The sequence below is a fragment of the Rhinichthys klamathensis genome, unplaced genomic scaffold (assembly GCF_029890125.1).
Source record: "Rhinichthys klamathensis goyatoka isolate OS25496 unplaced genomic scaffold, OSU_Roscu_1.1 h1tg000042l_1, whole genome shotgun sequence".
Taxonomy (NCBI): Eukaryota; Metazoa; Chordata; class Actinopteri; order Cypriniformes; family Leuciscidae; genus Rhinichthys; species Rhinichthys klamathensis.
Window position 1 is genome coordinate 4,132,218 of NW_026606589.1, and position 24,716 is coordinate 4,156,933.

The 24,716-nt window shown below is 36.1% G+C and overlaps 1 protein-coding gene across 37 annotated transcripts in view; it reads right to left on the reverse strand.

Moving 5' to 3' along the window:
- Window positions 1–24,716, reverse strand: part of LOC130082286 (adhesion G protein-coupled receptor L3-like) — a 357,233-nt gene that overhangs the window by 281,535 nt on the left and 50,982 nt on the right. For all 37 annotated transcript variants that reach the window (XM_056247124.1, XM_056247125.1, XM_056247121.1 and 34 more), the window contains exon 2: window positions 18,868–18,905. The gene's annotated coding sequence lies outside the window, so the exon portion shown is untranslated. The remainder of the gene's footprint in view (window positions 1–18,867; window positions 18,906–24,716) is intronic.

Consider the following 24,716-nt stretch of genomic DNA (forward strand, 5'->3'; position numbering starts at 1 on the left):
AAGTCAATGGTTTGATTTACAGATGCATGCAGTAATAAACAATTTTGAAACAAAGAACGTCTGAGTGTACATGAATCATTACATATCAGAAATCACTGACCAGAGATTAGGCATTCAAATGAACACAGCTACTTACATGTTGTGGCATTACTGTCAGATCAATATCTTACAGTAAAAGTCTGTTTGCAAAGCCTGCGCCGAAATATCGACTGATTTACACAGAATACACAGTGAAATGTACCAAACAAATAACGCTCTACTGAGACATAAAAATAGTTGAAAATATATAACCAATTTCCCAGCATAATAGGATCCTTTGGAAGGTAATTTTAATTTTAGTCTCTCCTCATCTCACTAATGCGCAAGAGGGCGGGGCCAAAGATGCGATGATGTAGAAGTAGGCATTGATTTTCTTTTGTACAGGCGGTCTCTCACTATTACATGATAATGTGACAAAATCTGAAACAAGTCATTTTATGAGCTTGGTTTCAATAAAAGATGACTAACAAGGAAGTTTTGAGTTCTGAATCTTACAATATGTTTTTATAGTACACAAAAAAAAAAAAATGTTGCTGCTTGTTCAAATTGCTTAATAAAAATGAGCTTAAGCAACACAATTGCTATACATTTTTGTCCAAACTTAATTTGACTGTGTTCAATCTGCTTAAATATATGTAAAATTTAAGTTTACTTAATCTGTTTGTGTTGGATTACATGAATGATTTGTGTTGCATTAACTGAAACTGTGCGGTGCTTGTTAGTTCCCAGCATGCTTTGCATATGGTTGAATTAAGAGAGAATAACATGTTTAAATTAAGTGTTATTTCATGTGTTTTTGAGAAAATGAGAAAAGGGGAAGACTTGATAGTGCGTAATTGTGTTTAATGTTCAATTACATTGCAATTATTAGTACCATTTAAATTACAGTGGGTTACCATTGTGGAGAAGAGTGGAGGAATCAGTTAGGCTGAAAACTGATTCAGCAATATTCACAGCAAATGCTTAGGTAGATGAAGCATGTAAATCTCATTTAAAATGCTAAAAAGAGCTATTGGTAGCCAATAGATGGCAATAGTCTAGAAATGTATTAGTGTGACACTAAAATAAATTATATTGCATTGGATGAATGAATATATGAATTTGAATACCTGAATTATATCAGGGAGCCTTTTTAAATTTCGCTGACAATATTAAATTAAGCTGTGCCCAAACATAGTAAATAAGTTGAATCAACCTTAATACATTAAGTTGACCCCACGTAAGTACATTAAATTGGAATAACAGGATTGCATAATGCTGAAATAAAGCAAGTTAATCATCTTCTACAATGTCTACAATGTCCTCTTACATGTGAAAAAATCAAGGAGATTTTGATTTCTCAATTCATGACCCCTTTAAGTAACATTTCCAAGTTGAAATAAGGATGCACTTAAGTAATTTCATAATTACTTCTATTTTATTTGAAATATGTGTACTGCAGAATGTACTGGCAAGTATTTATGCTAAACTAAAAAACATACTTTAATGTAATTTCTATTGAAACTTGTATGTCATGTATTTAAATATATTTGTTAATTACACATTTTTAATAATGCAGTTAGATTAACTGAAAATACAATATTGATTAACACACTACAGTTAAAATTATAATCAAGTACTTTACAGTACATGTGCTTTAGAATGTTAGTAAACACATCAAAATAAGTAATTGTTAAAAGGTTGACCAAGAATTATTAATACAGTAAAAAGTACTTAATTACACTTAAGTGGCCTTTTATTTGATTAATATTATATTATCTGCTAGTACAGTTTTTTTTTATTATTTACTTACGTTTTTAGAATTTAATAGAATTAAGCAGGCTTCTTTTTTTTACAAGATACCCTAGAAACCACATGGCAACATGCCAAAATCTCAACATCCTAGAAATAAAATGTTGGTAATTAAACCCAATGCTGTAAGGTGAAATTGGGCAGGGAAGTCATTTTTCCATGCCGTTTCAAATGAATAAGATAATTTGAGGTTTATTATCTCACATTATCTGAGTCTAACTGGCCAAACATAGAAATCAAAAATTTCCCACACAAGGACCAGAATTTTGCATATTGCCATCTTTGTGGGGACATTTTGTCCCCATAACAGGGTTTACCAGGAAACACACACACGCACACACGCGCACACACACACACAACCTGCCAAAGACAGTCAGTCTCTCAGGTTGATTTGCCATGCAAATATAATCTCTTTAGTATTAAGAGTGATTGAGGAGACACGGGCCAACCAACAGGCTGCTCTGTTTGTGTCCTTATTAACGTGTTATTTCTCATTCAAGGCTCATGAGATCTCAGTCATTTTGTATGATACCAGAATAATACAATTTTACAAAAAAAAATAAAAAAAATAATACTATTTCAGTCTTTCTACTTGAACATTTCACATTTAATTCAATGTGTTACTTGCTGTTTCTTGTAATTATTTGTGAATAATAGTAAGTGTGATTTGTCTTCCCTATGTGTGTGTGAGGGGGAAGAGTGGGCGTTAATCTCGTTAAGGTGATCTGATCCTTGTTTAAAAGATCTAGGCTAATTGAATTGAAACAAAACCCATCGCTATGGAAACTCCGTGGAGACTCCATTGAGGAGCTATGAGATCTGAGAGACGAGCTCCACTTTCATGAGACGAGAACGAGGGAGACTCGTTGTCTCTAGTGTGAGCAGATGCTGAAGCTCAATTAAACTCTCTCAATCACTCACACCACAAACATCAACAAAACAGTGAACAAGACAAGACCACGTTCTGTTGCCCGTCTCTCTCTCTCTCTCTCTCTCTCTCTCTCTCTCTCTCTCTCTCTCTCTCTCTCTCTCTCTCTCTCTCTCTCTCTCTCTCTAGCAGGTGTAAATGAGAGCCATGTGTGAAAGCTGCAGGTGTAAAACATCTGAATCTTCCAGGAGATTGTTGACATTAATTAACCATTGGAAAACAATTAACATCACAGGTATACAGTCGCTCACTCCATCCATCTTTCAATGCTTTCTTCTCGCTCTCTCTTAAATTAAATGATGGGTTGAACTCAGCGGAACCCGATCTGGCTGTTGGTGCCCCGTAACAAAGGGCTGAAACTGATCTTACTCTCACACACGCACAGATTAAGCTCATCTGGTGTGTGTTACACAGGCGTGTCTCATTACAGCAAACAGTTAAATAAGGATAAAGTTAAGCCAGCTACTGACAGACATCTCTGCTACTGACATACAATCTCTGTACCAAATCCTGGTGAGCTTTCTTTAGCGAGTCTTCAGCAATACCCACCTTTCAATCAAATAACACCAAAGTCTGTAAAAAAAAAAAAAAGATGTTCTTAAAAAAAATATTTAAAAGAACTTACGATTTTTTCCAAAAATTGCACTTCTAATTGCACTTATAATTTAAAAAAATAAATAAAAAATGTTTTCTTTATTTTGTGAATCCGGCCCTTTGTTACTTAGATTCATATAGCAACTGAATTAAGAAAAAATATTATTATTATTGTTTTATCCCTTATCCCTTTGTCCCTATAAGGACATTCAAAAGTAGATACCTTTTCTATAATATATAAACTAACAGTATACCTATAAGACCATTTGGAGTTTAGCGTACAGTATAGTTGCAATACAAAAAAAACAAAACATTTATGTTGCAAACTAGTGTAAACTATTCCTCAAAGTTTACTACTGTTACACTTATAAGTGTACTTTTGTAAACTAAAACGTGGCCCAATTTAGAACCAATAAGTATTGAAATAGTACAAGTATACATTTACAAGTATACTTTTGTAAATTAAATAGTGAAGAGATGATTTTAAATGTCAAAACAAGTCACTGTGGGTGTCAGTTGGGAAAACTCGTGTGCATCTATATATAAGTGTGACAAACATAGCGCGGGCTGTTATGTCTGATTAGCCAAAAAACGACTGAACAAAATGAACATTATATACACACACACACATATATATATATATATATACACCAGCAGCTCTCATTTACAGAGAGAGAGAGAGAGAGAGAGAGAGAGAGAGAGAGAGACGGGCAACAGAACGTGGTCTTCTCTTGTTCATTGTTTGTTGATGTTTGTGGTGTGAGTGATGAACATAAAATGTTCATATATATACACTCACCTAAAGGATTATTAGGAACACCTGTTCAATTTCTCATTAATGCAATTATCTAATCAACCAATCACATGGCAGTTGCTTCAATGCATTTAGGGGTGCGGTCCTGGTCAAGACAATCTCCTGGACTCCAAACTGAATGTCAGAATGGGAAAGAAAGGTGATTTAAGCAATTTTGAGCGTGGCATGGTTGTTGGTGCCAGACGGGCCGGTCTGAGTATTTCACAATCTGCTCAGTTACTGGGATTTTCACGCACAACCATTTCTAGGGTTTACAAAGAATGGTGTGAATAGGGAAAAACATCCAGTATGCGGCAGTCCTGTGGGCGAAAATGCCTTGTTGATGCTAGAGGTCAGAGGAGAATGGGCCGACTGATTCAAGCTGATAGAAGAGCAACTTTGACTGAAATAACCACTCGTTACAACCGAGGTATGCAGCAAAGCATTTATGAAGCCACAACACGCACAACCTTGAGGCGGATGGGCTACAACAGCAGAAGACTCCACCGGGTACCACTCATCTCCAATACAAATAGGAAAAAGAGGCTACAATTTGCAAGAGCTCACCAAAATTGGACAGTTGAAGACTGGAAAATGTTGCCTGGTCTGATGAGTCTCGATTTCTGTTGAGACATTCAGATATTAGAGTCAGAATTTGGCGTAAACAGAATGAGAACATGGATCCATCATGCCTTGTTACCACTGTGCAGGCTGGTGGTGGTGGTGTAATGGTGTGGGGGATGTTTTCTTGGCACACTTTAGGCCCCTTAGTGCCAATTGGGCATCGTTTAAATGCCACGGCCTACCTGAGCATTGTTTCTGACCATGTCCATCCCTTTATGGCCACCATGTACCCATCCTCTGATGGCTACTTCCAGCAGGATAATGCACGTCACAAAGCTCGAATCATTTCAAATTGGTTTCTTGAACATGACAATGAGTTCACTGTACTAAAATGGCCCCCACAGTCACCAGATCTCAACCCAATAAAGCATCTTTGGGATGTGGTGGAACGGGAGCTTCGTGCCCTGGATGTGCATCCCACAAATCTCCATCAACTGCAAGATGCTATCCTATCAATATGGGCCAACATTTCTAAAGAATGCTTTCAGCACCTTGTTGAATCAATGCCACGTAGAATTAAGGCAGTTCTGAAGGCGAAAGGGGGTAAAACACAGTATTAGTATGGTGTTCCTAATAATCCTTTAGGTGAGTGTATAAATATACACACACAAGTCAGTCAAAAAGTTTTATATACAGCCTCCAACTTTCTTAAGAGTTTTAATTCAGACTCATTTTATGAGTCAGGAACCTCAAGTCATTCTTCGGTTACACCCGTTTCAAAACAAACTATTATGATGATATACTGTATACCTCATCATCACATATCATATGATTTGTCATATGAGAATGTGCAATTAGATATACATATTATTTGTCATATTGAGTTTTGTAAATGAATACTGGCATTCTAAAAACTTTGAAAAACATTATTAGTTATTGCTTAACATAGAATACCTAACTGTAGGGTTTGTAGTTAAAAGCTAACCTGAGAGATTATGCTCTCAATAAACTAAGGTACTTCTGAACAGAATGGTTGTTCTACAATACTGAAATGTGTCAACTAAAAATGTAATTTGGCTCCTCAAAGTTGAATTTTATGAGACTTTGTTTAATGTCTAGAGCCCTGATTCAGCCACAGACAGTTATTTTTGGAGAGAGCAACAATCTCTGCCTTCAGACCTTGAAGACAGTATCAAAATGTTATCACACTGTTATTATAAAGCAGGAAGTCTGAGGATTGTGGGTATAAGTCTGTTTTTCTCAAGGTAACACACAGGCCTCACATCTAATCCTATCGAAAGCACTCATGGATTTTACCAGCATGTTCAAGATTATCTGTGTGTGTGCTGAACAACACCCTTTGAGTTCACTAAACAAATGTCCCTGTGTGTGTGTGTGTGTGTGTGTGTGTGTGTGTGTGTGTGTGTGTGTGTGTGTGTGTGTGTGTGTGTGTGTGTGTGTGTGTGTGTGTGTGTGTGTGTGTGTGTGTGTGTGTGTGTGTGTGTGTGTGTGTGTGTGTGTGTGTGTGTGTGTGTGTGTGTGATTAAACTATTGCAACACTCTCCACCATAAGACCAAATGCCCAGACATGACTAACATCGTGTAAATCTTCTGACCTCAGTCCAATCTCACACACCTCAAACAAGAGCAAACCATTATCTGAGTTTGTCTGGCTATGTGTTTGAGGAACACTTCAGGACGAGACAAGGACAAGAATAAGGGCTCGGGGTCGGGTTATGATCTTTTACATCTGGATTACACTTACTCTGAGTTGAACCTTGAACCTTTGATCTGCCATTCAGACCTTTAACCATTAAACTAGCAGCAGAGAAACATTAACAGAGTTCAGAAACCACTAACACAGCAATGAGTTCCTGTGTGGACGTGGAGTATTGTGAATGTAGTCATATCTAAAGGTCGTTGACGGGCAATAGAGCAACTATATAGCACAGACTCAAGTGCCTGAAAAAGAAGTGCACTTAATTGTATTGAATGTGCACTTGCAGAGAACTTCAAATCTTAAAAAAAATATATATATTTTTTTTAAATAACTGTATATGCAGTTAATAATAATAAAATAAAGAGACTACAATTTCATCCCTGTGTTTCTTCACACTTTGTTAAAGTCAAGTTAAAAGTTTTACTTTAAAGTACATTTTTAAGCTTTAAAGACGTACACTTATTTTGATGTGTTGACTAACATGCTAAATATAAACTACATCTTAAGTACGGATGTTATTCAATATTAAATGTAAAAGTTTTTTTTTTTATGTACTAAGTTGCAACTTTATAATTACAAATGTGTGATTACAAATATATTTAAATACATGACATTCATGTTTCAAAAGAAATTACAAAGTGTATTTTAGTTTACCATAGATGCTTGTCAGTACATTCAGCAGTAACTTTAACCATATTCCAAAGACAACAGAAGGAATTATGGAATTTCATATAAAAATTCACTTAAGTCAGTGGGTCAAGTTCAGTGGGTCAAAAGCACTTTAATACAATTTTAAACCATAAAACATTTTTATTAAGTAAAAAATTTCTACAGTTCCCACTTAAGTATATTTCCTTAAAGTATATTATTTCCACAATAAGCACTTAAATGTATATGCTAAAGTGTACTTTTCCCACAAAGGTTACTACCTTTCATATATTTTGCTTAAACAAATTGATGAAAGCCTGCTTTTACATCAAAATAAAAAGTGACTTTATTCCTTTCTAGCAATTACTTTTTTCCCCGTCTGAAATGGGCTTCCATACAATTCCATTACTTGCTATTGTTGCAGATCTAGTCCCTGATATAATAGAATGTTGTCTTGTAGTGGTTCAATAAAAATAATGATTTATTTCACATAGGTGTCACTATGGCGTACTTTAAGCATTTAGTTTCATACATGATTCTTCACAAACACAGGCCTGCAATTCTGATACTACAATGGCCTTCATTCAACCATTGTGAGAAACAAATGTAGGAGTGACATGAGCGAATGAGTGTGTGTGTGTGTGTGTGTGTGTGTGTGTGTGTGTGTGTGTGTGTGTGTGTGTGTGTGTGTGTGTGTGTGTGTGTGTGTGTGTGTGTGTGTGTGTGTGTGTGTGTGTGTGTGTGTGTGTGTGTGTGTGTGTGTGTGTGTGTGCGGGGGGTCATAGTCAGGGTGTGTGAGTATGTGACATTCAAGGGTCAGGAAACCATAAAACACATTTTTGAGATGGTAACAGATATGTTATCTGTTGCACATTATTAAAACAACAATATGACACAGTATTTTGAATATTATCGGGAAATTCTACTTTAAGCTATTCCGTTCTTACAGCATAAAAGCTGAAGCAACATCACAAAAAGGCAAGTCTCTTTCCGTTAATAATCATTCATCGGGAAATTGAAAAAACAACCCAAGGTGTTCTTTTCTTGTGGCATCACCAAAGTTTGAGTAATAATATCATTATCACATGAAGAGACGGTATCCTTCAACAACATTATTCATAATCATGAATATTCATGCAAGTTCAACAGGGTTGTTTCAGAGAAATGGATCGTTGACCTTCACAGTCTGACTGAAGTCATGTGACTACATGAAACACATGAACACACATCAACATTTATCACACATACAGTCATGGTTTTGTCAAAAGGGAACTGAAGGACAGAAATCATGAACGCACATGCTTGAACGAGAGGCCATGAAATGTTCCCTTTGTTGGCTGAAGTGCCACACAAGTGTTCATAGTGTGAATACATTAAACACAGAATTTAAAAGAATAGTTCACAGCTACGCGGTTACCAGGGCTCAACAAATAGGATTGCTTGAGAGATTTATGTATATGATAGCATATAAAATTTCCATCCATTTGGATTTACACAGTTTTAACACACTAATACATTTAATGTGATGCATATTTGTCAGTCATGCATATGAAACAAATAAGAAACAGGTATGAAGTGTTTGCATGTATTTTATTTTTAAAAAATCATTTTCAAAATGCATTTATTCAACTTTCTTAGAATCAGCATAAATACGTTCATTGTGAAAACAAAACAATTACATTTATTTAGTTAAAAAGTACAATCGGTTCAAATTCATGAGATTTAAACAAATTGGATTCATTGGTGATAAATATATAAACCTGGTTATTATGCATTTAAAACACATTACATTTATTAGTATAATTACAGAAATCTTACCCATTTCATTAATACATAACTGACGAATATGCATCACATTAAGTTTATTAGTTTATGTTAAAACTGTGTAAACCAATGGATGGAATTGTTATATGCAATTCAAATACATAGAGTATATATTAAACGTAGGCCTTAATAATTTTGGAGTATTGTGCTTCTTATTTTAAAATTGACTATAATCGACATGAACATCTATTTGACTATGGTTTGTATAATCTGGTTTCTGATTCACCTGATCTGATTTGTTTCTAGGCACTGACAGAAGGTGTGTTTTTGTGTTCCACAACACAGGCCGCAATAAAATGAAACTTCACACATGGTCTTACAAATGCACCAATCGTGGTGGGATGCACAATAAGAAAAGAAAAGAAAAAAAAAGGGGAAAGAAAAACAGCACCAGACATGACACAACGACCAAAACCATCTGTCTGAATGAGCACTGAAAAAAAAAAAAAAAAAAATCTAAATTACTGTAACTGGCTTTAACCATGTTTATTCATGTTAATATGTTAATTTATACCAACAAAACATGTTTTTTTATGGTTTACATTTGGTAAAAAATAGCACTTTAAGGTAACAATGTGTGTTTGTGGCCTGGTAAATCCTACATTATGGGGACAAAATGTCCCCACAAAGATGGCGATATCAGAAATCCTTGTCCTTGTGAGGACATTTTTTGGTCCCCAAGGAAAACAGCTTATAATTTAATCATACATCATAAGTGATATTTTTTTTGAAAATGTAAAAATGCAGAAAGTTTTTTTGTGATGGGAGGTTTAGGGGTACTGGGGTAGGGTTAGTGTAAGGGGAGAGAATATACAGTTTGTACAGAATAAAAATCATCATGTCTATGGAAAATCCCCAATACATGAATGAACACAATTGATGACTGTGTTCTCAATGAGGAGTGTGTGTGTGTGTGTGTGTGTGTGTGTGCGTGCGTGCGTGCGTCCTGGTTAGATCACCGAGCTCTCATGCTCCTGAACTGCTCTATATATCGACCATGTCATTCATCTCCACAAAAGACAAGACATTATTTTTAATTAAAAACTCAAACCATAAATTGTGGGTCATATTTGACAAGTCATGATTTTAAAAACAGAGGGAGAGCAAAAGAGACCATCAGATAAAGATTTTCTGAAATATTTCCCTTCAGAGGACTGTATAATAAAACTGTGTTTTAGTGTGTGTGGGGGACAAAATGTTCCCGTAACAAAGATAGCAATATCCAAAATCCTTGTCCTTGTGGGGATATTTTTTGGTCCCCATGAGGAAAACAGCTTATAAATCATAGTGATGTTTTTTTGAAAATGTTAAAATGCAGAAAGTGTTCCCACAAAGATGGCAATACCAGAATTTTTTGCCATTGTGGGGACATGTTTTGGTCCCCATGAGGAAATCAACTCATAATTCATACTGACGTTAACACCCTGAGACCCAATAATGCATTGTTTGTGTGTAAAAATAATATTAATTTAGATTTTTTTTCAAGTTCTTTAACCCTCTGTTTAATCACAGCATTTCCTTTTAAGCAATGTGACATATCAAATATGTGTCAAAAATACATTGTAAGAATATGGTAATAATTAAAAAACCAAACCCAAACAAACCCAATTAGACAGTTTACTATTAGTGTGTACAATAGAAAATATCAGCTTTACATGGGATCATTTGTGAGACCATTAACCAGACTAATGAAATAATTTTCATGAAGGACATTTAAAGCATGTTATTATCATAGAAATTTAAATGTAATTTTGGCATATAAAACATGATCAGATAAACTAATGTGCGGCCACAGTTGAACACAGATCATCCCAATGAGATTGCAGAGATTTTTTTAATAAAGATAATATAAAATGAGAGAAAGTTTGGTGATTTAACAGTATTAACAATGACAATATTAACTAGTGCAGCCATGAGAGGTGGTTATATGTGAGGTGGATCATTAGATTATCTTCTATTCTTCAACCTTTTGTAGTTTGTGGCCTGAGGATGAGTAAATAATTGAGATTGTGTGTGTGATTGTATCATTGATTCATTGCTCAAACACGTCCTGTTTGAAGATCATGTGATGTCTTATAGGAAGTACAAAGATCAAATCACATCAGCAGTGTGTTAAGAAACATTGTCATGAAAGTTTAGTCTCTTTAAGTACACTTAAGTGGCCTTTTAAGTGATTTAAGTAACCTTTACGGTTGAAAGTGCACATTCAATCTAATTAAGAGCGCGTCTTGTTCTCAAGAGAATGTAGCACTGACTTTGTATTATTGCAATATTTTATTTGTGTTAAATAGTATGCATACTATATGCAGTGTTCAGTAATTAATACACTTGTATCTTAACACAACCCATGATCTGCTCCTACTGCTACTCTGATGAAGGGTCAGTATCATTCTACAGAGACTTTTATTGGACAAAAATCAATATATGCCATCAATATGTATATTTCCAAGAAGAGAAAGACTATCATATTTACATGTATATCTCTGCTAGAATATATTTTGTCTCCTTTTAGGAGTACTAGAGAGGAAGAGAGAGAGAAGGTGTGTTATTTTTTGCACGGCTGCTCAAAGAAATCATTTGAACGCTGAAGTGGGACGTAAACGCATGCACAGCCTGTAGATAACGTGCAAATACATCTTGTCACGTTTATGAAGCAAAACGAAGCAAGAAGTGTTTCATGAGGGGTGGAGACTGTAATCTCACAGGCAAATTCCCAACATTTGCATACGGTCATCAACACCTGTCACATAAACGCATATAGCTGACAGGAACAAGTAAAAATCAAATCAATAACGGACTCATTTGCATACTGCATTGAAGGTGACGGCGTTACCTTAATTATGTGTGCATGCATATTCATGAGGAAGATTAAACTTTAGATTACTTTAGCTCTGCTGTTTACTTTGTGTTTTTCAAAAGCTGTTATGATGTCACATTCTTCACCTCTCTCACTGACTTTTTTTTTGTTTACTAATCTCAGCCTCATGATCTGGCAAGCTCTAATCTGATTGGCTGAAGTCAGGCGTACACAGTTTATCTGGAAACGGTCATGTTTTACAAGGCTGCTACAGTGAGGAGGAACTAATTATGGATTTGTCAAGCGGTAGTGCCGTCAAATCTCAGATACATGAAAAGTTCAGCCATGAAACTCTATTTGCTGTAACTCTGATGTAGCCAATCAATTTCACATATCCATTATACTTCCCTATAACCACATTGCATCTAAACAAATACATTAATGCGCTATGCTATGCAACTTATTTTTCTACTCCTCCACCTCCCCAGCACCACCTGCCTAGATCTGCATCCCACGCTCTAGCAGTAGGAGCATGTTTCCATTCATTTTATACAATATGTATACATTTTTATGTTCTGAGCATTTAGCAGAAAGTCATACTTGTTCAGCAGCAGCAGCGTATCAGATCTAGTCTGCCAAGACTAAACCTATGTACATTCCATTTACATGAATGAAATGTTTTATAAACTATCCCGAGAGTTGTCATGACTTAATTGGAATCATGTAGTAGGGACACTTTTTCCCAATTAATTTATTCAAACACATTACAAATGCAGCGCGTACATACAGTGACTATGAATAATACTTTATTGAATGACTCTTTATTATAATTATTTTGAATATTTTTGGGTGCATAAAGTAAAACAGGTCAAGGTGATACAACATTCCTGATATATCCTTATTAAAAATAAAATTCTTGAAAAGAAATGCTAAAATATTTTGGCATAATATTGTATTTTCATTTGTCAGGGGGGGAAAAATAAGCCTACAATTTCAGATAAACCTGCCTCTAAAAACAAAACGTACTGTATTTTTTTACTTTACATGTCAGGGAGACAGTCTCTTCCATTCTAAGCGGAGTCTTGGTTAGATTAACAGGTAGTTGTTAGACGTACAAAGAGATATTCAAAAGAAGTCTATTCGATTTTTAAAGTCATGGTACAGATAAAGTACACGAGTTTTTGTTGTTTGTTGCAGTGCTCGATCTTTCACTCTCTATCAGCTTCTTTAATTAAAGTTATATTAATGAGAATGTTACCTTTACTGAGTGGACTATTTCTTTATAATTAATTCTTCTGAAGCAAAAATAATTAAAAACAGTAAATGTATTTATGACAGAAACTCACAGAGGTTAATCTTTATCTACACTAACTGGCCGTGTGACCATAACTGTGAAATTCATTTTGCTAGTGATTATCTCAATGTAATATCACCCCTTTTAAACATGAACCACAAACCTCTCAGAAAGTAATAAATAAATTAATAACAAGAAATCAAATGCATAGTATTCAGTTATGATCTTCACAAATACAACCATTTTTACTCCAGACTGACCAGAAAAATGAATACGATAGTTTAGCGTTTTGAGATCTTGTTGTTTTGAAAACTGTACTTGAGGAAATCAGTTAGTGCTTGTGCACGAAAGTTACTGGACATTAGAGACCACAGGGTGTCTAGATGATTTAGAGATGATTTTACCAGCCAAAAACTGTTCTAATGCACAAAATGAGCACCATACCTGTGGAAAAGTGGAGCGAGCGAGCGAGCTGGAGGCAGTTATCCTAGTTACGATTTATAAGGCAGATCTCAGCTGATGTAACATTACAGTAATATTCTTTCTCTCAAGGACGGATGGAAAAACACATAATGTGACAAATGATATTCTATCTCTTCTTATGAAAAACTCAAGTTCTCATAATAGCAAAAAATTGAACACAAATGACTTCTTTCATATAAATTGTTCCTTTGTGCCATCTCATATCATGCACTGTGATGAAACATCAGGATGAGGATCTGTAGGAGCGCTTATGCCTAGTTGATCCAATTCGTTTGGAATTCATCAATAAAACGCTATCACATTACCCAGCAGGCACTCCAAATCGCTCATTTGTAAAAAAAAACACACACACACACACACACTCCTCATTGAGAACACAGTCATCAATTAGACTAATGCAGTGTTTGCGCCTTATGTGTTTGTCAGCGCACGCATTCAGGTTGTGTTTACTAATCGAGATTCGAGACAGAAGGACTGTGTTTAGGGTGTAAGTCGACACGTTCTGAGATCGTTGGTTCTGCAGAGCTCATTCTGTCCACCATTGGGTGGGATGTACGTTACAGGAGAGTGTGTGTCCATTCCCCACACCAGCAGGGCCCTATGAATGTTTTTTTTTTTTTTTTTTTTTTTTTTTAATTCAGTTTAATTTTTTCTGGATTCCGTTTTATTTAAAACGGATAAATTTTAGTAATCAAAAAGCATGTCTAATAAATTAAAATCATGACACTTATACAACCGAACAGCAATATTACAACAATATCACAACATTTAAAAGTTTAGGGCCCTACGAAATCAGTTTTATTTTTCCCCATTCCCCATAATTTTTTTTTCCAGGAAATTGTATTAATCAAAAAAACATGCATAATCATTTGAAATCATGAAACGTATTAAATTCAAAAAAAAAATATATATATATATATATATTATACGTTTTGCAAAAATATATATATTTTAGGGCCCTATGAAATCGGTTTTATTTTTCCCAAATTCAGTGTGAATTTTTCCCAAATTCTAGGTTTTTTCTTTTAATTTTTCTGGATTGCATTTTAATGGATAAATTAAATTGTATTAAATAAAAAAGCATGTATAATGGATTAAAATCATGAAACTTATGCAACTGAACAACATATCAAAATATTTTTAAAAATCAGATATTTAGGAAATCTATTTTTATTTTTTAATGGTTAAATTTAATTGTAATAATCAAAAAGCATGTATAATCATTTGAAATCATGAAAATGTACCAAAATGTATTAAAAAAATTACAATAATTGTGCCCTATAAAATGATTTTTTTTTCTTCTAAAATTCTGCATCATCGGTTACATTTGTTCTGAATTCTATATTTTATGATTTAATATAAATGTATTATCAAAAACGATGGTAATCAAATGAATGCATCGACAATTCAAACAATTTAAATAATTTAGTAATGTAATCAAATTTAATTTTTTTGGCAAACGAGGTGCGGCACAACAGATGTTTACTGTTTAAAGTGTGCAATGTCTTAAATAATGTTTTAAAGTCCTATTGTTTTTATCACTTTGAGAAATACATTCTATGTTTCTGTCATCATTTCTTCAAGTCAGACCGAACTTTTATTTGGGTGGGTTATCGCGAAGACCTTTGAGTTCCAGTGTGTATCTGACAATATTTTTCTCAAATGAAATGGTGAAATGCTGGTGAATAGACTCTCAGAGAAACTCTAGAGATGAAGTTCATGCGTTCATGTCCTCATATAGTGAGACGGAGGACAATGAAATACCACGATCGTCACACGTGCATGAGTATGTGAGCTAGACCAAACTGAGACACGCTCAACAAGCAGACTTAATTTTTAATAGCCGTTTTTTTGCACTTTAATATTCACAGACAGAGACAAGTCTATATCACCATTTGATTAAGTGTGCAGGCCTACTTTTGATTTATTTATCCAAAATTCTGCAACATTCCAAGTTATTCCGTGATTCTGTCCATATTCTGAAATCATAGGCCATATTCTGAAAACAGGTCACGACCCCGGCACCATCCTGGGCACCAGTCCGAAACAGGCAACAGTTCAATAATGCAGATGTGAGTCCATTTACCGTACAGCCAAGCCCAATCTCCATTTGAGAAAATCAAGTCCATCCAGTTTAGCATCCAGCCAAATTGATTAAAGATCACTACCAGTCCAAAAGGGAACGCCAAGCTCCAAACTTTTGACTTTTACGGTAACAACTCCTTATTAGCTGCCTGGAGAGTGTGTTTTTTGTGCTTCCTTCATGTTTTCGTTTAACTTAATCAATTTTAGCCAATGAGACGACTGACTGAAAGCACTTGAAAGACTGCAGAATTGAGCGAAACTCAAAAAGCTGCCAAGCAGCAGATACATAATAGAGGAACAGGCCAGATTGAGTTGAAGACATATTAGCACACAATAGAGCCAAGATGGCAGAAATAGGAGAGGTTAATTACTATCTAGCTACAGTGTCACAAAAATTGAACCTTATGTGCCAAGAGACTGGCTCACATCTTCACATTAGCAACACTGCAGAAGCAGCGGGCAGAGAGAGACTGACCGCATGACTCACAGGTCGATCTCCACTGACACCAGCTCACTGCAACCACTGTAGACAGACGAATTAATGACGACTACAGGATGGTTTTTAAACTTAACTTCAGCTCCATTTCCATTTCTCTGACAGAAAATCTAATGGTGTTGACTAAAACAACTATATTTCATTCAGAACAGCGTAGTGTTGGCAGCATGGTGATGTTTTCCCTAAATACTATTTTTTTTTCTGACTTATTTTTAAGTCATTACACAGTCCTGCCCTTGTGAAAAAGAAGTGCACTTAACTGTATTGAATTTGCACTTTAAAAATGTATTTAAAAAGACTACTTGCAGATAATGTAATATTAGGGAAATAAAAGGCCACTTAAGTGCCCTTAAAGGGTTAGTTCACCCAAAAATCAAAATTCTGTCAGTAATTACTCACCCTCATGTTGTTCCAACCCCGTAAGACCTTTGTTCATCTTCGGAACACAAATTAAGATATTTTTGATTAAATCTGAGAGCTGGCTCACTCCTCCATAGGCTTCTTAAGGAATCGAAACTGGCCGGCCCAAAAGTTATGAAAGACATCGTTAAAATAGTCCAAGTGACTACAGTGGCTCAACCTTAAGTTTATCAAGCGACGAGAATACTTTTTGTGCGCAAAAAACAAACAAAAATAACGACTTTATTCAACTATTCATTTCCTTCTCTGTACGGCCGTGATATTTTACGTGGTGATATTGCGCAAAGCTTCTAGGTTGCACGTCACACGTAGGCTCACTTTTGGCCGACGCTGGTCATGTGTGTGATGCGTGACGTACAACCTAGAAGCTTTGCGTAGTTTCACTACGTGAAATATCACGGCCGTACAGAGAAGGAAATGAATAGTTGAATAAAGTTGTTATTTTTGTTTGTTTTTTGCGCACAAAAAGTATTCTCGTCGCTTGATAAACTTAAGATTGGGCCACTGTAGTCACTTGGACTATTTTAACGATGTCTTTCATAACTTTTGGGCCGGTCAGTTTCGATCCCTTAAGAAGCCTATGGAGGAGTGAGCCAGCTCTCAGATTTAATCAAAAATATCTTCATTTGTGTTCCGAAGATGAACGAAAGTCTTACGGGGTTGGAACAACATGAGGGTGAGTAATTACTGACAGAATTTTCATTTTTGGGTGAACTAACCCTTTAAAGAGGGCTTTTGTGTTAAGACTTAAGTACACTTTTAAGTGCACTATGTAATAATGTCAAATTAAAAGTTTTAATTTAAAGTGCATTTTAAACTATTATGTTTTAATTATATTTTGTCGTGCTTTAAAGAAGCACACTTCTTTTGATGTGGTGATTATAGCACACTAAAGCACACGTAAAGTAACTTTAAACGTAATATCAAATAACACTACCGTTAAACTTAAGATATTTTAAATGTACTTAATTTCAACTTTATCATTGCAAATGTGCAATTACATATAAGATTCATTAGAATGCAGTTTTTAGCAAAGTTTTAGCAAAGAAAACCACTGATCACTGAAAATCCTCCAAATTCAACTGAGAGAGACGAGTCTGTGAAGATATTAGGGGAGATAGATGTCTCAACTTAGAAAAGATAAGATAAAAGTAAACAGCAGGGACCCGAACAAGATTTGTAGCTTGAATCAAACTGGACCAGATCCTGCAATTTATCTACATTTTTTTTCTTAAGCTCCAGAAGCCTTGATATGAACAAGCAAATTATTTAGGAAGTGGAATTAGGGTGCCCTGACAAGAAAAGTAAATCTCGACTTTTTGTAATAAATTCATGACCCAAAACTTCCTTTTTGCATCCCTCATGTGAAATACCTCTTTTTTTCTGGAGACAAAGAAGCATGCTTGATACTGCTATAAGATTGATGCTAAGAAACTCAATTGAATCTGTTAGGCATATAGATCTCAACCCAGAGAGACAAACCGCAAATTACTAAAAGTTTCCTTCGAGAATCCGATGCAAAACTCAGGATTACAATTTGGATAATTGAGTAATTTAACAAGTAGAGCACTATGGGCAGATTAAAAGAATCCAAGAAAGCACTTTTGATCAGCTATCAGAGATACACAAGTTGCTAAACTGTCCAAACATGAGTAGAATGGAGAAAGTCATTTTGCTGTGCAACTTTGATCAAGCAAACACCCCTTCCAGCTGTTTTGAATGAACTGAACAGTTATCTATAGATGCACAGAGAGAGAAAAGGATATTAGAAACTCCTTGTAGCTATTCCCACTGGATTAATCCAGGAAAACTGGAAGATGAGAGCTGTTTAAGGAAAGGAATGTGTCTCTCTTTTGGACTTTTACTAATAAGCTGTCACCTACTCCAGGCACTTTAAGGGCTGACTGGAGATTAACATGAAACACTTGCATGAGTCCAGGCAACAAATAATTTACAAAGCAATGATTCGGATGCTTTCTCAAGGCTCTGGCATGTGACAGAACGCTTTTCAATAAACAGATTCTCCATAGACACACAGGCCCGGGACGCCTGTCTTCACAATAACTGCATGCATGAATACATTTACAATTAGAAAACCAGCTTTCATTGAATTTCTAGCACATAGTATGAATATCCCCTCTGCATTCTCTTTAGCTGGCAAGAGGACCAACGTGAAAAATAAACCATGCTTAAATTATATTGGATGTGCATTTGTAGTGTACTTCAAATCTGAAAAGTATACCGTATTTGTAAAACTGTACTTGCAGATAATGTTAATATAATACAATCATATTAAGTGTACTTTAAGAGAGTAAACATTCATGATAGTTTCTGAACACACTTAAAGGGATAGTTTACCCAAAAATGAAAATGATGTCATTAATTACTCACCCTCATGTCGTTCCAAACCCCGTAAGACTTTCGTTCATCTGTGAAACACAAATGAAGATCTTTTAGATTAAATCTTAGCTTTCTGTCCATCCATTGACAGCTACACAACTGAAACTCTGACACTTCTAAAAGTTCATAAAGATATATATATGTATATATATAAAATACTGTACAGTATATATGCATTATATTTAGTAGAGAACCAGAAATAGTATTCTCATTTCAAAATACAGCTTTAAAGCCCCTTGCGGCCATGTAATATGAAGACTCAAACAGAGGTGACAGCTTAAAGTAGCTTGCAGCAGAGAGAATGAGTGAATGGAGAATTAAAAAAGACTTCTGTAATGTGTCTGAAATGTAATGTAGACATCATAAATCAGCCGCGCCATCAGCTGATGCGTGACTGGCCTTGTATTCCTGATTTTACATATCACACAATTTAAGGTAATTTTTAAGGAAACTTTTGTACAATTTCAGTTTAAGGCGAGACACTACAGGTGAATAGGGTAATTTTTTAACTAGATATCACCATGAAACTTTCCCAGTTGATTACCTACATTAAGATGAGAAAAAAATGTATTACAAGTTTTCTGTAATTTAATGTTTAAATATGCAAATTAGGCATTATCTAATTAAATATGCGCTAATTTGCATATATTTCAAAAAATGAAATCTGAGTATTGGATAAAGCCATGTTCAAAATTCTTTTTTCATTCTGTTCACATATTAGATGGGAAAAAAATTACAGAGGGATTTATGGATATCTACTTTTGTTATCCTATAAATCAGAATATACTGTCAAAAGCCTTAAAAATATATATTTTTGCCATGTTTTTTGGAATAAAATGTTATATAAATCGGGCTAGGAATAATATATTTACAAATCCCTCTGTAAATGTCTTCATAATATAACTAGGTACAAGACTGTAAAGTTTGGTGTGTATAGGTGCTACTGAAGATTTCGGACTTTGAGTATGAGAGAAAAGTCATTTTGAGAAAACGGGCTTTAAAGGGTCACTTCACCCATTTGCATTAAGGTTTGTATTGTTAGAAACCCAGTCATATATTATAATGATGGTGGAATTTTGCTTGTTTTTTTTCTGAGATGGGAGAAAAAAGGATTTAAGTGTTTTACTTCCGTCCTATCGTGACGTAAATATCGTCATTTTGCGTCACAATAGGACGGAAGATAAATTTCATTGCATATTAAGAAAACTACAGCCTTTAGCTCATTATTATTCAAGGGCGTGGGACCCACTCACCCCACCGGCCTATTACAGATCAGTGGGTGGGACTAAACCTGAAGAAACTAAACTATTAATCCGCCATCTTGCTTGGAAGACAGCAAGCTAAGCTAACAAGCGCTCAAGGAGTTAGATTTACCATAATGCCTGAATTTACGACACACGATATGGAAGACGAGGATTTTGAAAATCTTTTGCTCGAAACTGATGTTCGTGGCTATTTATACGAGCCACAATATAGCGAAGAGCAGCTGAGGCTGATGGAGGAACAAGAGGCGGCGGCGTCGGCTGCGGCAGCGGCCGCCGCAGGAGACCAGCCCGGCGCAGACGAGAAGCCCGGACTGGCTCGAGCTGGGCGGACTGCTGGTGCCTACATGTCGTGCTCTCGGCTCTCGCTGTGCGCTACGGACACAGATAGAGTCCGTCTGCTGCAGAGAATTTCAACGATCGCAATATCACCTGGACGAAACCTCTGAATCAGACGAGCACACGGACGTTTGTGTTGTGATCCATCCAAGTTTCGCACCGCATATGTTCTGACTGAACATCCAGGTAACTTTATCATCATCATGCAATAATTCACCATATAGAAAGAAATACAAACGAGGAGTAATTCACTAATGAGTTTGCCAATGTAACGGGGTTCGTTGTTGTGGGAAGAATGAGGCGGGAACCGGCAAACATTTAAACATTTTAATAGTAAAATAAACAAATACAAAACAAAAATATAAGAGCAGCCCCTCACTGCTGGCCACACACAACAGAAACAAAACACAACATAAAATCAGGCCTGTTCCTCTCTCGATCTGCCCTGTCGTCGCTCCTCGTTTTATGCGTCCGCTCCTCGGTGAGAGACGCGAGAGAGACCGGTGCGTCTCACAGCTGTCGTTCATTATCACTCGCGCCACCGGCCTCGCGCTGTCCTATCACATCCCTCGCCCTCGTCCTGCTCGCCACAGCCAACTAACTAGAAATTTTGTGTGAAATGAATTTCTAACTCTGGTGGCAGCTAACGTTAGCCTTGTAGACGGAAAAGTGATTTCTCTGATGTTTGCGCTGTTCTGGATTAGTGGGAGTGGCTTGCGGAGCTGTGCAATGTGGTGCATTGTGGGAGTTGTTGTCTTGCATACAAATGCGCACTAAAGTTATTTTCTGTCTTTTCTCGGTCAAGAGGGCATCAAATTCAAAATTTCTTTTACATTTCGACTACATATATGACCCACTTTCAATAAAGATTAATGTTGAAATGGGTGAAGTGACCCTTTAAAGATTTGGCATCAGCCAATGAGATTGCGCATTTGCGCCCTTTTACTTTCACGATTGGTTGCTGATAAAAAGGAAATTACCCTATTTGGATGCGACAGTATTATACAGGAGAGAGAGAGCTTTCTAACGGCGTGTGTGATGACAGGGTGCAGATCGCGATCGCGGAGCAACGGATGATTTAGATCGCCAACTTTTGATGAATTTATGAGAAATCTACAGACGCAAACAGACAAAGTGCAGTAAAATAAAGACCTAAATGTGTATTTCGGACTTTTTTCCACCACAAGTCTGAAAGAAGACATGTTTTTGAAGACAAATCCGAAATCTCAAAATTGACCAGTGAAAAAAACCCTATGTTTTTGCCTGCCGTGTCTCGCCTTAAAGGTGCTCTAAGCGATTTCACGCGTTTTTTAGGCCAAAACATTTTTTGTCACATACAGCAAACATCTCCTCACTATCCGCTGGCTGCCTGTCCCCTGAACACACTGTAAAGAAACGCGATCTCTGTATACAGCCCATGCAGGCTCCACAAACAGCAACAAAAACAAACTGCAGCGACCTGCTCCACGAAACATAACAAACTGTTCCAGCCAATGACCGACAAGAAGGGTATGGGGGTGGGGTTTGGGGGGTTAGTGTGCAGATGAGGAGGGAGGGAGGGTCTAGCTAGCCTCCGTTTTGTGTGACAATAGTTCGAACGTCAACAAGAAGTGACGTCACCCAGGATCGCTCAGAACCTTTAAGCCTGGCTCACACTACAGGAGCCGGTTGCACCAACAGGGCTTTACTAAGCCTGGTCCTAACTGCTAAGTAGGTCTTAGTTAAGACCAGTCTTTAGAGTTGACCTAACGTCGGTTGCACCAACCAAACTTAAGCCTAGGCTTAACTACGCCTGGTCTTAGCGTTGCGTGTTCATGTGAATGGCCATGGAACTCTAGCGGTTGCCTAGCAGCGTGCGTTGCTGGGTTACGCTGTAAACAATCTTCCGCTGTTTTGTTAACTTGTAGCCGTTTCAATGGAGGATCAAAGAAAAAGGAAAGGAAATTTCACCGACATTGAAATAAGTTAATAGAGCTGTACAGTCAGCACGTGACAATTCGCTTCATTCGCGGCAGCATTACGTCTGTCTCCTGCACGCGAGAGGAGAGGTAGAAGAACGTTGGTAATAAATGTCAGTTCTGTTGTAAGTTCATTCTTTATGTGCTTAGGAGTGTGTGCTATGTATCGTCTATGATGATATTGTAATCATTGTTTTAACTATGGACGATGCACATTTGTTTCTCGTGCTATGTCCCCAAATAAGTTTTTTGTCTTATATTTATATCATATTATGTTATTAAAAGTGCCGTTTTCCTGTGCACAATTGCAAATGTGATATTTATTTTATACAACAGTTAAATTAACAATAAGTTAACATTGTGAGTTACTTTTTAGACACAATATTGTGAATATTGTTTGTTTCCCCTTTATTTCGCTGACGAGAATTTCAAAATGAAACCGTAGCAGTCTCCATGCAACAGACAGCGAAGATTTTTTGACCGTTTTTAACGAATCATTTTAACGATTCAATGAACAATTACTTGCTTTTAGTGGCTTTTAGTGCAAAATCACTTCACTTTAACATTATCTGTCGGAAAACGGATAGGCCTATTAACGCTATTATATTGCCTAGATTTTGACTTTACGCCTGCTACTGACTAGGCGTAAGATTTACGCCCGGTCTTAGCGAGAAGATGACTTAAGCCTGGATGGTGCAACAGTCGTAACTATTAGGTCGGACTTAGAATGCTGAGTTAAGACCTACTTACCTTAAGACCAGGCGTAAGCCCTGTTGGTGCAACTGGCCCCAGGAGTTTTAGGCCGATTTATGCCCGATTTTCCCCTCCCGAGAATCGGAGAAAAAATCTTGTCGAGGACCTCGATCGGTTCCATAATAAAGGCATCTGAAATAATAAACTAAGTAGCCTACAATCTAGTGTTGTCAAAAATATAGATTTTTCGATATCGATCCTGAACCATCTGCAACTCTTCCGTCTTCCGCAGGATGCACGCGAGAAATGCACATTTCATACGGATTACATAAGCAGAGAGCAGTCTGTAGTCTGTTTTCTTTCGTTTTGAATTGTTCTGTTTAAAAGTAGACATGTATGTGAAGCAAGTAGGCTATCTTATACGCTGAGTTTCGGTTCATTTATGAAGTATCGCCGACGCCTCCGTTTCGTGATTATCTATCGTCTGCTATATTTACTTCTTATTTATAAAAATCCAGGCAATTGGTTGATGAAACATTGTTTAAAATTAAGATACAATTAATACAAAACAAAATTCGATTTAAAGAAAGGTTTTGTGCTTTCTGTTTGATGTCTTTGTGAAAGTTTTAAAGCATATTTTAAAGTCGCTTAGAGCGGTCATGTCCGTAACATTGTTTTTTCCTCAAATGCCAACACGAAAAATAAAATAATATGAATATTTTATGTTCTGTGGAGACTGAGAGCCCTTTCTTCATCCGGTGGGTAGTAGCTACTGTAGGCTATTACTTTGGTTTGCACAGTGTAATTCACAGAACTAGGCCTAGGCCTACACAAAAATATTTTCATTATAAAATATTTATATTCATTATAAAGTTATATTCATTGAAAGATAGGTTAAATGAAACAAGTAAATTATTTTAATTTTAACTTTGAGCTCCACTTTACAATGCTCAGCTGAGCAGCAATGGGCATTGAGCAACGCTGCTGATCATTGTATTGAACAGAGCTGACGCCATTCATTAGAAATATCCTTATTAAAAGGATGATTTTTTTTAAAGATTTCGCTTTCCTTGGTCACATGGCAACCTTTTCACGAATATGACTTGATATGAAGGACAGATATTTTGTTTACATCCACCTTTCCGCTTACGATCTGTTGCGTGAGATCACGTGAGGCGCTTTCTCTGGCACGAATCTTAATAACATTGTGTAGTGTGTGATGCGCCACGATTTTCAAATCTTGTAGTGTGAGCATGTTTAAGATTTGAGGTAAGAAAATCTGCAAAGATTCTCCTTAAGTGTGAGCTGCAACCAGATTTCAAAATCAGTTAGGATTTTAAAACTCCTGTAGTGTGAGCGAGGCTTTAAGTATGTTCTTTTAATGTTTTTGAACACTAAATTTCATGTTTAATGCCATTTATGTATTGCAATTTAAATGGATATTAAATGCAATTAGCTGAACTTTAGAGTGATTTTTGACCTTATTATATCTTTAAAAGTATATTGTCTTTGATGTAAATATAAGTGTATTGATGAATGTACTGACAAGCATTTATGGTCAACTAAAAGAGATTTTAATGTAATTACA